The sequence below is a fragment of the Myotis brandtii genome, unplaced genomic scaffold (genome assembly GCF_000412655.1).
Source record: "Myotis brandtii unplaced genomic scaffold, ASM41265v1 scaffold3659, whole genome shotgun sequence".
NCBI classification, from domain to species: domain Eukaryota; kingdom Metazoa; phylum Chordata; class Mammalia; order Chiroptera; family Vespertilionidae; genus Myotis; species Myotis brandtii.
Window position 1 is genome coordinate 29775 of NW_005364060.1, and position 12636 is coordinate 42410.

Here is a 12636-nt window from a genome sequence, read left to right on the forward strand (position 1 = left end):
GCTTTTTTTTTTTTTTTTTTCTTGCTCCATTGGTGGAGATTTCCTAGAAGTTGCAGGATACCTTCCTTTTAATTTTTAAATACATTTAAAAAATACTCTTGAGGATATCAAGGAAGAGTTGACAGCAATACAATCATAGTAGGAAACTTTAATACCCTATTGACATCACTGGATAAATCTTCTAGACAAAAAAAAAAATCAACAAACAGCAATCTAAAATGACTCTCTAGATCAGATAGAACTAATTGACATGTTCAGAACATTTCACCCGGAAGCAATGGATTCTTCGCAAGTGCACATGGGACATTGTCAAAGATAGACCACATATTAAGAAACAGGCTAAGTCTCTACAAATTCAAGAAGATTGAAATTATATCAAGTATCTTCTCAGATCACAATGGCATAAAATTAGAAATCAACTACAATAAAAACAATGAAAAAATATCAAACACTTGGAGGCTAAAAAAGATGTGAAAGAGGTGACATATTATTAAACAATGACTGCGTTAAGAAAGAGAGCATCCGGGAAACAAATGACAATGAAAACACAATAATCCAAAACCTATGGACACAGTGAAAGCAGTCCTGAGAGGGAAGTTCATAGCTCTGCAGTCCTACCTCAATAAACAAGAAAAACTGCAAGAAGAGAGAGGACTCAAATAAACAAAATCAGATGTGAAAGAGGTGACTTAACAACCGACCCCACAGACATACAAAGAATTATTTAAAAAATACAATGAACAACCTTATAATTTGTAAATATTATAATTTCATGTCATCATAGTAACTATCAGAGTTTTCACCCCATTTCTAGGAAAGAACCCTAAGGCTTCTGTATTTTGAGGATTTTGCCAGGCTGACACAGCAGATAAAATCAGAAGCAGTGCTGACTGGAAATCTAACCATGACCTCCTGGTTTATAGGTCTACACTCAACCACTGAGCCATGCCAGCCAGGCTCAAGTAGAAGCTCTTGGTTTGCAAAAGGAGGCCCCGCAGAAAATGATAAGGCCACCTATAGGTTCAAATATCTATCCTAATTATTTCAGTGCACTGGATTCTGAATCCACGCAGAAGGAGACTCCGCCCCAGCAAGGCCTCATGGCTTGCCTCGTGACATTTTATCTCTGCCACTTCCAGCTGTGTGAGCCTGGGCACCTCACCTCTGTGCTTCAAGGTCCTCCTTATAAAATAGGACTGGTATTAAAGCATGACAGGTATATTTAAGGAGTCCTAGGAATTCATTCCAAGTACAGTATGTGTTTATCCTCACAACAACCTAATGGGGTGCTGTCAGTGCCCCCAGCCAAGGCCATGGGGAGCACACTTGTGGGTGAACAAGCTGTTGTGTCATTGCAGTGAGGGAGACACTCACTTTGGGGAATTGTGAGGCATCTCAGTAAGAGAGTGTTGGAATCAAAAAAGCAGAATCAGGAGGAGACGTCTATTCAGAGTTATTGCAGGACTAGTTTACACAGTTGTGGGGAACTGGGCAAATCCAAGATCCACAGGGCAGACCACTGTCAGGAGGGGCAGCTGGAACTCTCTGCACAGCCCACGCTGCAGCCCAGAGCAGAATCCACTACCTCAGGGAAGCCTCACTCTGTGCCTGGGACTCTTTAGCTGACGGATCCGGCTCAGTCACATTATCCAGCATGACCTCTATCATTGTCAATGGCCTGTGGGCTTTAATCACATCTATAAAATATCAACGTTTGATTGACTATCTAGCTGACACATAAAACTGATCATTGACCTCAGGGTTTGGGCTTGTGAGTGATCTTGGAAGGATTTGAGAAATAGAGACTTTGTTCTTAATTGGATTCTGTTAGGAAGTGGGTGCTGGGGTGGATAGTTCTATAATTGGGCATCTTAATACATTTTACCTGGAAGGAAGGAAGGCGATACTGAAGCTAGAGCTCTAATTGGTAGAGAAGCAGCAGTCAGCTCTGGCCGGGTAGCCTCCTCTGGATATGCCAAGGTTGCGGGTTCAGTCTCTGGTCACATACAAGAAGCAACCAATGAAAGCGTAAATATGTGGAACAACAAATCAATGTTTCTCTTATTCTCTCTCTCTCTCTCTTTCTCTCTCTCTCTCTCAAATCAATCAATTAAAAAATAATAAAAAGGAGCAGCAGTCATTCACATTACCCTGGAGAGAGGTGTGCTTGGCCGTAACAGAATCCAACTACGAACAAAGTCTCTTGGCCGTTTTTGTGGCTCAGACAATGCTCATGTTCTGGTTATTTAGGTCTGTGAGAACCAGCAGGCACACACAGGAGAGGAGATTCTGATTTCTTACCTTCCCTCCTTCCATGGAGAATTCCCTCAGGTCCAATTGGAGTGGAGGCTGCATCAGAACCTCAGAAACTGGGGATTTCCCAGTCCCTGCCAGGCCTCCTGGTACACACTCTTCAACTGGCAACAGAGGTGTCATCACAGGGGGGGTTCTGATTGGCTACAACCTGCCCTGCAGGGTTTGGTTTGGGTGTTTTAGATTTCTTCCTCAGCTTGGTCCTCATCATTGCTCTACAACTCAGAGCAGCAAATGCTGAAACCACCTTGAGAAGAAGATGGCCCTAAACAGAGCCCTGATTTGGGGGGCCCTCGCCCTGACCACTGTGCTGAGTCGCTGTGGAGGTGAAGACATTGTGGGTGAGTGCTCTGCTGAGCCACATGGGGACTGGACTGGGAAACAGAATTGGAGGGTAAAAAAGATAAAGATTTGCATAGAAACAGTAGCGATTCCTCAAAGGCATCCTCAATATTAGCAGATCCAAAAATTATGGTCCTTCCTCCTTTGGGAAACCAGAGTCCCAATCCAGTCTCTGCTACCTGAGCTGTTGCACACTGCACCACAGCCATCATCCTGGTTCTTATGTTGGATCCATGAATATAGTCGGGAGGCTCTATGGTTTTCATGCGTGATTGCCTCAAAGATTAGGGGTGTTTTCACAAATGGATCTTCTGTTACTAAAATTCATGAACCATTGCTCCCAAATTTTTCTGACCAACTTTTGGAGCTTTATGAATATTTCTCCTGTGGATTACCTTGGGGTAAAGAGTTTCATGAATTATGTGTACTATGTAGATATAAAGAAGGGTTCTTTGCTTTGTCTCAGATTCACATACATTTCCAAGCTGAGAACTGGCATGGGTGGGGAATGGGAAAACAGCCCAGTGAGGGCCTTCAGACAAGTCATTTTATCACATGGTTTTCACTTAATCTCATTTACCTCTTATGCGTCACCTTACAAAAAATCAAGTAAAGTAGTATTACGTGTGCTTCCCAAGTAATGAAGACCAATAAATGTCAATAATATTTAAAATTACTACTATTACAGGTATAGCTGTATAATTTTTCATTAACAAAGTAGGGAATATCTTTACTTTTATTTTAAAATTGTGAACTTTATGATGAAAACATGGTGAATTAAATTACATTAGTCTCAAACTGTCAGCCCAAATGGCCTGTCCTTTACCACATCTAAGGAAGCTCTGTAAGAGGAAGATTGGGCATCCAATCATGGTTTGGTCCCCTGGGCCACTCCACCTCTGTTGCTCACCTTTCCACCCTCTCTTCATCATTTCTTTACCCTCCTTTCTTTCCAGGATCTATTCCTGGTTCTTTTTCCTGTTGTTTTATTGGCAAGAAGAGTAGATTCACAAAAGCAAAGTAGAAAAACCAAGCACTGTAGTCCAAAGGGAAATGAACTAAAGGTTACTCTGATCTTCAATGATGTTATTAACCACTAGAGTCCCAGTGCACGAATTCGTGTAAAGGTGGGGTCCCTCAGCCTGGCCAGCGATAGGGCTGCTCAGGGCCATCTCGCCCAGTCTCAATCAGGGCCAATCAGGGCTGGCCTGCCTCAGGGAGGGACCATAGGAGGTTGGCTGTGGGAGCGCACTGACCACCAAGGGGCAGCTCCTGCATGGAGAGTCTGCCTCCTGGTGATCAGTGATCATCATAGCAACCGGTCAACCAGTCGTAACAGTCCCTTAGGCTTTTAAATATATAGATGGCTGCTCCCAAGCTTTCTTGGTTTGGTAGGAAAGTTTTGTCTGCTTCTCCAGAGTACGTCCACGTCCCCTTTTCTCAATGTCACTCCAGAGTGCTCTGGTCTGGCTTGACGTACCCCCCACAGTGGGCAAAGGGCCAAGGGCCCGCAATGCCTATAGGACCCCATGAAAATGTTTTCCTTTCTTTTAAAATTAGAAGAAAAAAATGAACTTTTAGGGTAAAAGAAACTAGTTTAATTTAGCCTGAATTATATTTGCCTTTATACCAATATGGTCATAAAATATAAGCTTTTAATATTTTTATGGAAAAATAAAAGCCAATCTAACAACAGTGCTTAGGGCTTAGGAGTCATAATGCAGCCATCACCACTGAGTCTAACTTTCACAGGATGCTGCTACCTTCATGTCTGTCAGTCTTCCCCAAATCTTTGTAGCCCTGAAGAATAGCGATGACATTTGCTACACAGTTTGAGCACCAGGAGCTCAGTGCTGGGGACTCATATGAAGAGACATGCTGTCTGCCCCTGGAGGGAGCTCAGATTAGCGATAGGACAATACTGTGCCCAGAGCAGGGCAGCTGCTGCACAGGACAGTGGGCCCAGTAAGACTGAAACTGAGAGTGAGTAGTTCCAGCTGGCGCAGTGAGGTCCCTCAGCAGCAGCGTGCAGCCAGGACACGTGCAGATGAAAAGGATAATCACATATATTCATGTTGGAAATGGAATCAAGAGGATTCGTTACAAGGACAAGAAGGCTTTGATGGAGGGTCCTTTAAGTGGCCAACCAAGGGGATCATGCTGGGTGGGGATGAGGAATAAACTTGCAAAGAGGACATTTGGATGGAGGGGCTGGAAATCATAATGTGGTCAAAATTATGTTTAATGAGGGGACTTAGCTAAGAAGTTGGTAACTAAGCAGACACTTCAAGAATGAACTGGAGGTGTCCAGGAAATCCTGGAAGATAATTTGAGGGAGGAAAACAGACCCTTGTAAATACCAAGGAGCATGAAAGTGTAATGTCTGGTTTGAGTGGCAGGTGAGGTATTTGTGGAGGACTCAGCACACTACACCTATTGGCTCCTTACTCACACGACTCCCCTATTCATGAAGCTCCTCGCTGGCAGAGACCATGCATGGTCCGTGTTATACTCCTCGCTCCTGGCAATGTCTGAAACCTTGTTGAAACTCAGGAAATGGAAGGTAGGGAAGAGGAAATGGTAAAAGGCTCAGACAAGTTGTCCAGTCAGGCCCACCTGGGAGTCAGCTGCGCTGGCTGCCACAGACAAGTCCACTGTCCATTCGAGGAAAGGGCTAGAGTTTTCCCGGAGTCCCCAACAAGGTAAGTGTTGAGTCAGAAAAAGGAGAGGCTTAGTAACATCCTTCAAGAAAAGAAGAGGGTGGGAAATGACAGGAATCCAAAGTATAATGAAGTTTCCAGTTTCATTTCAGAGGAAACCAGGTGCTCTCCCCTAAGGACCACCCTGTTACAGAAGCAGAGACCTTAGCCCTGGCTGGTTGCTAAGTGGTTAGAGCATCAGCCTGCACACGGAAAGGTCATAGGTTTGATTCCTAGTCAAGGGCAGGTACCTGGGTTGCAGGTTCATCTCCAGAGCCATGTGTGGGAAGCAGCCCATCAATCTGAGAGGATTCTCTCTCTTTGTCTCCCTTCCTCCCCTCCCTCCCACTCTCGCTCAAAAAAATAAAAAAATAAATAAATATATTCAGGGCCCTAGCCAGTTTGGCTCAGTGGATAGGACATCAGCCTGCAGACCAAACGGCATGGACCTCAGTTGCAGGCTCCTCCCCAGCCCAGGACCTGGTCAGGGCAAGTACAGGAGGCAACCAATCGATGTGTTCTCTCACATCAATATTTCTCTCTGTCTTCCTCTCTCTCTTACACTCTCTCTAAAAAAAAATCAATGGAAAAATATCCTTGGGTAAGGGTTAAACTAATATACTAATATATATGTGTGTGTATATATATATATATATATATATGTATACAATTCTTAATACCTTTAAGATATCTCTAACCCACATATATATATATATGGTTTAAAGGTTTAAAGTTCAGATTCTTTGAGCTATTATCTAACATTAGGAATTATTTTCTATGTTTTTTCTAATATTTTATTTTTAAAATTTGAAATCTGTTAATATTCATGGAAGCTAACCCTAGAAGCATACATAACAACACAAAAATGAAAATAAATTATGTCCAACAAAGGAAGAATACTACAGTGCATTTTTCTTTATTTAGTCAATCTATATTTATTTACAGGCCCTGTTTTATAGGCTGAGCATACAGTAGTGAATAAGGCACATAAGCCCTTGCTGTCATATTTTAATAGAGGACAGACAGAAATTAAATAAAAAAATTAATATGCAAAATTATTTACTATAAGAATAATTGCTATGGATATATTAATTCTGTGAAGGGTAATATGATTGAAATTTGGGGGAGAAAGTGGGCTAATATAGATTGAATGGTCTGGGAAGGTGATATTTTATTTGAGACTTGAATGATAAGAGTGAACTAGACAGCTATGTGAACATCTACAGAATATTATGTAATTATAGAAAATCATAGAAATATGCAGAGAACAAAGTACAGAACTTAAAGTTGTATAAAACTTATTACAACTAAAAAATTCATTACTATATAGCAGAAATACATTAAGATAGCAATAGTAGAGATACCAATATGAAGAGGGTATTGGGTATTTTTTCCCCTGTATTTATATATTTTTTTAGTTTAAAATTGTATTATTTTTAAGCTCCAAATGGAAAAAAAATGTAAATAGAATTAAACATACCAGAGATCAGGTCATGTGTCTCATCAATGCTTTTCATATCAGAGCACCTAGCATAGTATTTAACATAAATGTATGTTTAATACTTGTTGTTTTAATATTCATGATTTTAAATATACAAAGAAACTTAAATAAGAATAAATGGAATCATTAAACATCCTATTAGTCATTATTAAACTTTTGCTAAACATATTGCTAGCTGGTTCCTCTTCTCCTGCTACTCCCTCAGATTTCTCTCCCACAGTCATCCTCTAAGACATAAACAACAAATCCATCATAATTTTCACCCTGAACTCATTAATTTTTTATCAACATCACCTCTGGAAAACAGGCATCTTGCGAGAAAGCAATAAGTGTGTTTTCAAAGTGATCTCTCCCACTCATATGTCATTTCACATCCACTCCTCATTTCTTTCTTGCTCCTATAACTAAAAATATTGGAAATAAAAATGTATGATTCCTACGAACAATCATAAGCATACATGGCATGCCCATCAGAATATCCTCACTTATAGGTTACAGCCTGTCTAACGTCTGTTCCAAAAATGTAATTAGTTTCTGGAGGTCCAAAGTCAAATACATTGTCTTAGAAAGTAGTTTTAGAGCAAGCCACAAAGCTCGCTACTTGGTAATTTAAATGACTGACCGCTCAATTTATGAGCATTCCCCTCTAGTATATATATATATATCCTTAGGTGAGGATTAAACACACACACACACAAAGAGACCTTAGAAGCATGTTTATTTTTATGTGTTTTGTAATATTGTCACTGCCCTTATCATGCTCTTTCTTTTTTTAAAATATATTTTTATTGATTTCAGAGAATACAGGAGAGGGAGAGAGAAATAGAAACATTAATGATGAGAGGGAATCATTGATCAGCTGCCTCCTGCACGCCCCCTACTGGGGATCAAGCCCACAAGTGGGGCATGTACCCTGATCAGGAATCGAACCATGACTTCCTGGTTCATAGGTTGACGCTCAACCACTGGGCCACCATGGCAGGGCTCATGCTCTTTCTTATTCCCTAAAATAGAGGCAATTCTTTTAAAATAATATTATGTGTGCTTTTGTTGGTTAAAAAAATAAAAGGAGGAAGGAATCCTTATATAGCACATGTTCTGTTCTGAGCCAGTCCTGAGCGGAGAGGACCCACAATGAATGTGTTATTAACTGATGAAGAAATCGAGAGAGAAAAGTTATGAAGCAGAGGGAGGTAAACTGAATCTCTGGAAATAAAGCTAAGGCCATGGTCATTCATTCATTCCTTGTTCTGCCCATTTCAGTATTTATCTTAAGCCCAAGAGGTGCCAGGCGCTGAGCTAGGCGGGCAGAGAATAGCAGTAAACAGGCCTGTGGAATTCTGTTCCTGTGACAAGAGCAACCATCAGAGTGGAGAGGCAACTGGATTCTAACAGGACAGCCAGGGGAGGGAGCAGGTGCTGGGGACTGTCTTCAGGTTGTGCCAAAGGTGCAGCCCACAATGTTTCTTGTCACTTTGTTTAACGAGATCCTTTCTCTCCTGTGTTTTGCACCTCCCTGCTCCCATCTCACTCATCAGCTGACCACGTTGGGGCCTATGGCATAAATGTCTTCCAGTCTTACGGTCCCTCGGGCCAGTACACCCATGAATTTGATGGAGAAGAGGAGTTCTACGCGGACCTGTCCAAGAAGGAGACTGTCTGCTGGCTGCCTGGGTTCAGTGAATTTAAATATTTTGACACTCGGAATGCACTGAGAAACATGGCTATGTTAAAATACAACTTGCACCTCCTGATTGAACGCTCCAACTATAAGGCTGCTCCCAATAGTATGTGTCCACCATCCTGTCTCTTTCCTGAATCTACCCTTCATACCAGGCCTCACTCCCTTCTTCACTCGGATAGATTCCCTTCACTCTATAAAATGCGCTCCTTTCTAAGGAGTCCCAGATCTTCTCATGGAATTTGCTGAACCCTCATCCTCTCCCTTCTTACAAATCACATGTTTCCATGAAATACAGATTCTTGCACCCACACTGCAATCCTCAACTCCTTAAAGGACTGGTCCCGTAGACGTCCACCCTAACCAGGGGCCCACAGAGAGAAGGGTGTGGGGATGACGGGCGGGCAGTGTACAGCGGCTCACAAGCAGAGGGAACAAGAGCATCTCTGCTCTCCAATGGGGAAACGTTGATGGGAGGGCCCTCCAGGAGGCAGGGACCCTCAGGGCAGAGCTGCCCACAATTCTAAACCCAGTGCTGTTTCCTCACCATAGAGGTTCCTGAGGTGACTGTGTTTCCCAAGCCTCCCGTGGAGCTGGGCCAGCCCAACACCCTCATCTGTGCCGTGGACAACATCTTCCCTCCTGTGATCAACATCTCATGGCTGAGCAACGGGCACTCAGTCACACAGGGTGTTTCTGAAACCAGCTTCCTGTCCTAGAGTGATGATTCCTTCCTCAAGTTCAGTTACCTCACCTTCCTCCCTTCTGCTGACGACGTCTATGACTGCAAGGTGGAGCACTGGGGGCTGGACCAGCCACTCCTGAAGAGCTGGGGTGGGTATGAGCCCTGCCACGACCTGCATGGTGGTTCAGGATAACTTGCAGGAGGGCCAATGACACACAATGAATACACTGTATAAGAAATATGGATTTTGAAGGCATTGGGGGGCCAGGTGGAAACCTCTTTGCAAGAAGAGGAACCACAAGTCTGGGTCCTGCCTGCTTTTTATTCAGTTTGATTACACATTTGCCTTTAGCAATGCATGCAGGCAGATCAAAGGTAAAGTCTGGTAAACAGTGTAAAGATGATCAGGTCAGGAAATCGCCCGGAGCCATTGCCATCACAGCAGGAGCAATCTATGCTGATTCAGCCCTGCTGAGATCTAGGTCCCTCTGCATTCCAGTGTCTTTTTTGCACTTTCATGCTAATGCTGCTATGCTTTGGCCTCCATCAGAGCCCCATGCCTTTTGGTGCCTTCTTTCCTCTGTCAAGTCTTAACATCTGCCTATGATCCCCTAACTCATGGCCCTAAAACTAACACTTTAAGGTCTTCTAATGATAGACTTGCACCCTCTCACTAAGCCCCTTGCCCCACATCTTTACAGAACCAACCCCATATACCTGCACAGCAACTCTCTCTGTATTCTGACCTCCACAACCTCACACCCACAGAGCCCGAGATTCCAGCCCCCATGTCAGAGCTGACGGAGACAGTGGTCTGCGCCCTGGGGCTGGCCGTGGGCCTCGTGGGCATCGTCACGGGCACCGTCTTCATTATCCAGGGCCTGCGCCCAGGTGGTGTCTCTAGACAACAAGGGCCCTTATGAAGGGAAGGTGAGTATTCAGATATAAAAAGCAGAAGGAAGGAAAGTGGGAGGAGGCTGTGGACACAAGTGTGGTTGAAGAACAGAATTGGGAAACAACATAATGGTAGCACAGGAGCCACTAGATCTCATGTCTGTGTCGTTGCAGGTGCATTGCCATCCAAAAGCAGAGAGTGGACATGCTGGATGGCAGCACTAATTCCTGGCCACGCTCATCACATTATTTCTCGCTTCCTACACTCATCCTCTCACTTCTTCTCTGTGACTACAGGTGCTGCAGCCCCCTCAGATCTCACATACCTCTCAGAATTCTCCCCCAAACTCTTGGATTTTTTCTCAGTTGTTACCTATTGTGGGATTCCTGGGGTATCCACCCAGTTATCTAATCCCTCAGTGACCCTGAACTAATATCTCTGTGGAAGGATAAACCCTCTTTATGAGATCTTTACTGAAAATTTTCCTGTCGTTTATCTCAGGACTGACTACGCCGATGGCCCTTTATGCTCCAAGCCCATTTAATCTCATTTCCCAGATCAGGTTTCATGCCCAGTAACACAAAAGAAAGCAAGTATAGTCTGATAATATTTTGATATCTTAGCTGAAGTTAATTTTTCTCTCTTCCTTGTGTTCCCACCTTTGGCCACTGCCCCACCCCACCTCCAATTCAGGCATCAATGAAGGTCCTATATACCTTCTGTCCTTTGTGTAGATTTAAAAAATACAAAAAACAAATAAATAAATCTGTATTCATTTTAATATAGCTGTTAAAAGTTATGACAGAGAAATAAGTTACTAGAAAGAAATTTTTAATCTCAAAAGTAGCAGTAGTCAATATTTGTTCCCCAAACTTTAAATTTGTGAAGAATAAATAATGTTAGTAAAAGCTTTCTTCTCCTGCCACACCCTTAAGGAGATAGCAATTCTCTAGGCAGGAGAAAAACGTAAGTTAGTTAGGAGGGCATCGGAATGACTCAATAATGAGGTATCTGAGGACCAAGTGCTTTGTCCTTACTTAGGGTTAGTAACAGCTGGGAAAGGGGTGGGAGTAGAAACCATGATCCCTAGGGAGTAGAAAACAGGGTCCCTAGGATACAGGTGTAGCTTGCCTCACCTCCTGGATGCGTCCTGCTGGCTAACCTGTGGATTTTCCTGTGCCACCCTGGCATGTGAGGGACAGGGGCTCAATATGGCTGCCTGGTGTGTCCAGGCAGGTAAGCCCAATCAGTCTCACTGAATGCCTGTGCACCTGGGATCAGCAGAAGAGCACCTGGGTAAGGAGCTGGAGCCTGGGAGGAAGAAAGCGCCCTGGTGCACAGGGATGAGATAATGCAGTGGTGGGTGCTGGCCTGCTCTGGATTCACTGTCTCCCAGTGGAAACGCTGGCAGGGAGATGGACCCACAGAGGGACGCTCTGGCCCTCCGGGTGCACCCAACACTTCACTCCTGAGAGTATATGTGATCTGGCTTGGCGACATCCCGCCCTTTGAAACTGTGTTCCTCACGTTGCCTCAGTCTTTCCGCCCCGCATGACTGCGTCCACACATGGCACCCAGGATGGCACAATGGAAAAGCCACGGGGGTATGAGACTGCCCCTGTCTGTGCCATCTGTCTCTGGGAGCTTAAAATGTAACTGGGAGTCAAAGAATAACTGATGCAGCATAGTTCAGTACAAAGAAACCTAAATCCAAATCCAGGACTCAGTATTTTATAGCTGGTATTTTAAACTTTATAGCACTGGGTAAAGCAGCTGATATGTCTGTGCCTTTTTTCTCATTCATACATGGGGGCAAAAATACTTTCCTTGCAGAATTATTGACAGAATTTGAATAACTTGATATGTAGGCAGTGCTTTGCATACAGTATACAAATACATAGGAAAATACTGCTAGTTATATCCATCATCAATAGCTCTATTTTTATAATTTATTTAATGTTTCAACTACAGTTGGTATACAATATTATATTAGTTTCAGGTGTACAACATAGTGATTAGACATTACATAAGTTACAAAGTGACCACCCCAATAAATCTAATACCATCTGGCACCATACATAGTTATTACAATACTAGAGGCCTGGTGCACAAATTCGTGCACATTGAAAGGAAATTAATTAGAAGAAATAGTTTAATATTGCTGTTTGCCCTTTCTCTATAATAGAAATGTCAACCAAATTTACAAACGACAATGACAAATGGAAAAACATGCACGCAATTGGCACCAGCAATAGCTTTATATATACACTAGGGGCCCGGTGCACAAAAATTTGTGCACTGGGGAGGGGGTTCCCTCAGCCCAGCTTGCCCCCTATCACATACTGGGAGCCCTAGGGGATGTCCTACTACCTGCTCCCTGCTCCCTTGGGGAGTGGGCCTAAGCCACAGTCTGGCCACCCTTTGTGGGAGTCGACCGGGCTGATCAGGGGAAGGCACCAGCCCCATCACCACACTGTTGCAGCCACTGCAAGTCAACAATTGCTGGCTGGCTCCGCCCTG

General features: G+C 43.4%; 1 pseudogene; it reads left to right on the forward strand.

Moving 5' to 3' along the window:
- Positions 1-2560: 2560 nt before the first annotated feature.
- Positions 2561-10897, forward strand: LOC102257823 (annotated as a pseudogene).
- The last annotated feature ends 1739 nt before the right edge of the window (positions 10898-12636 follow it).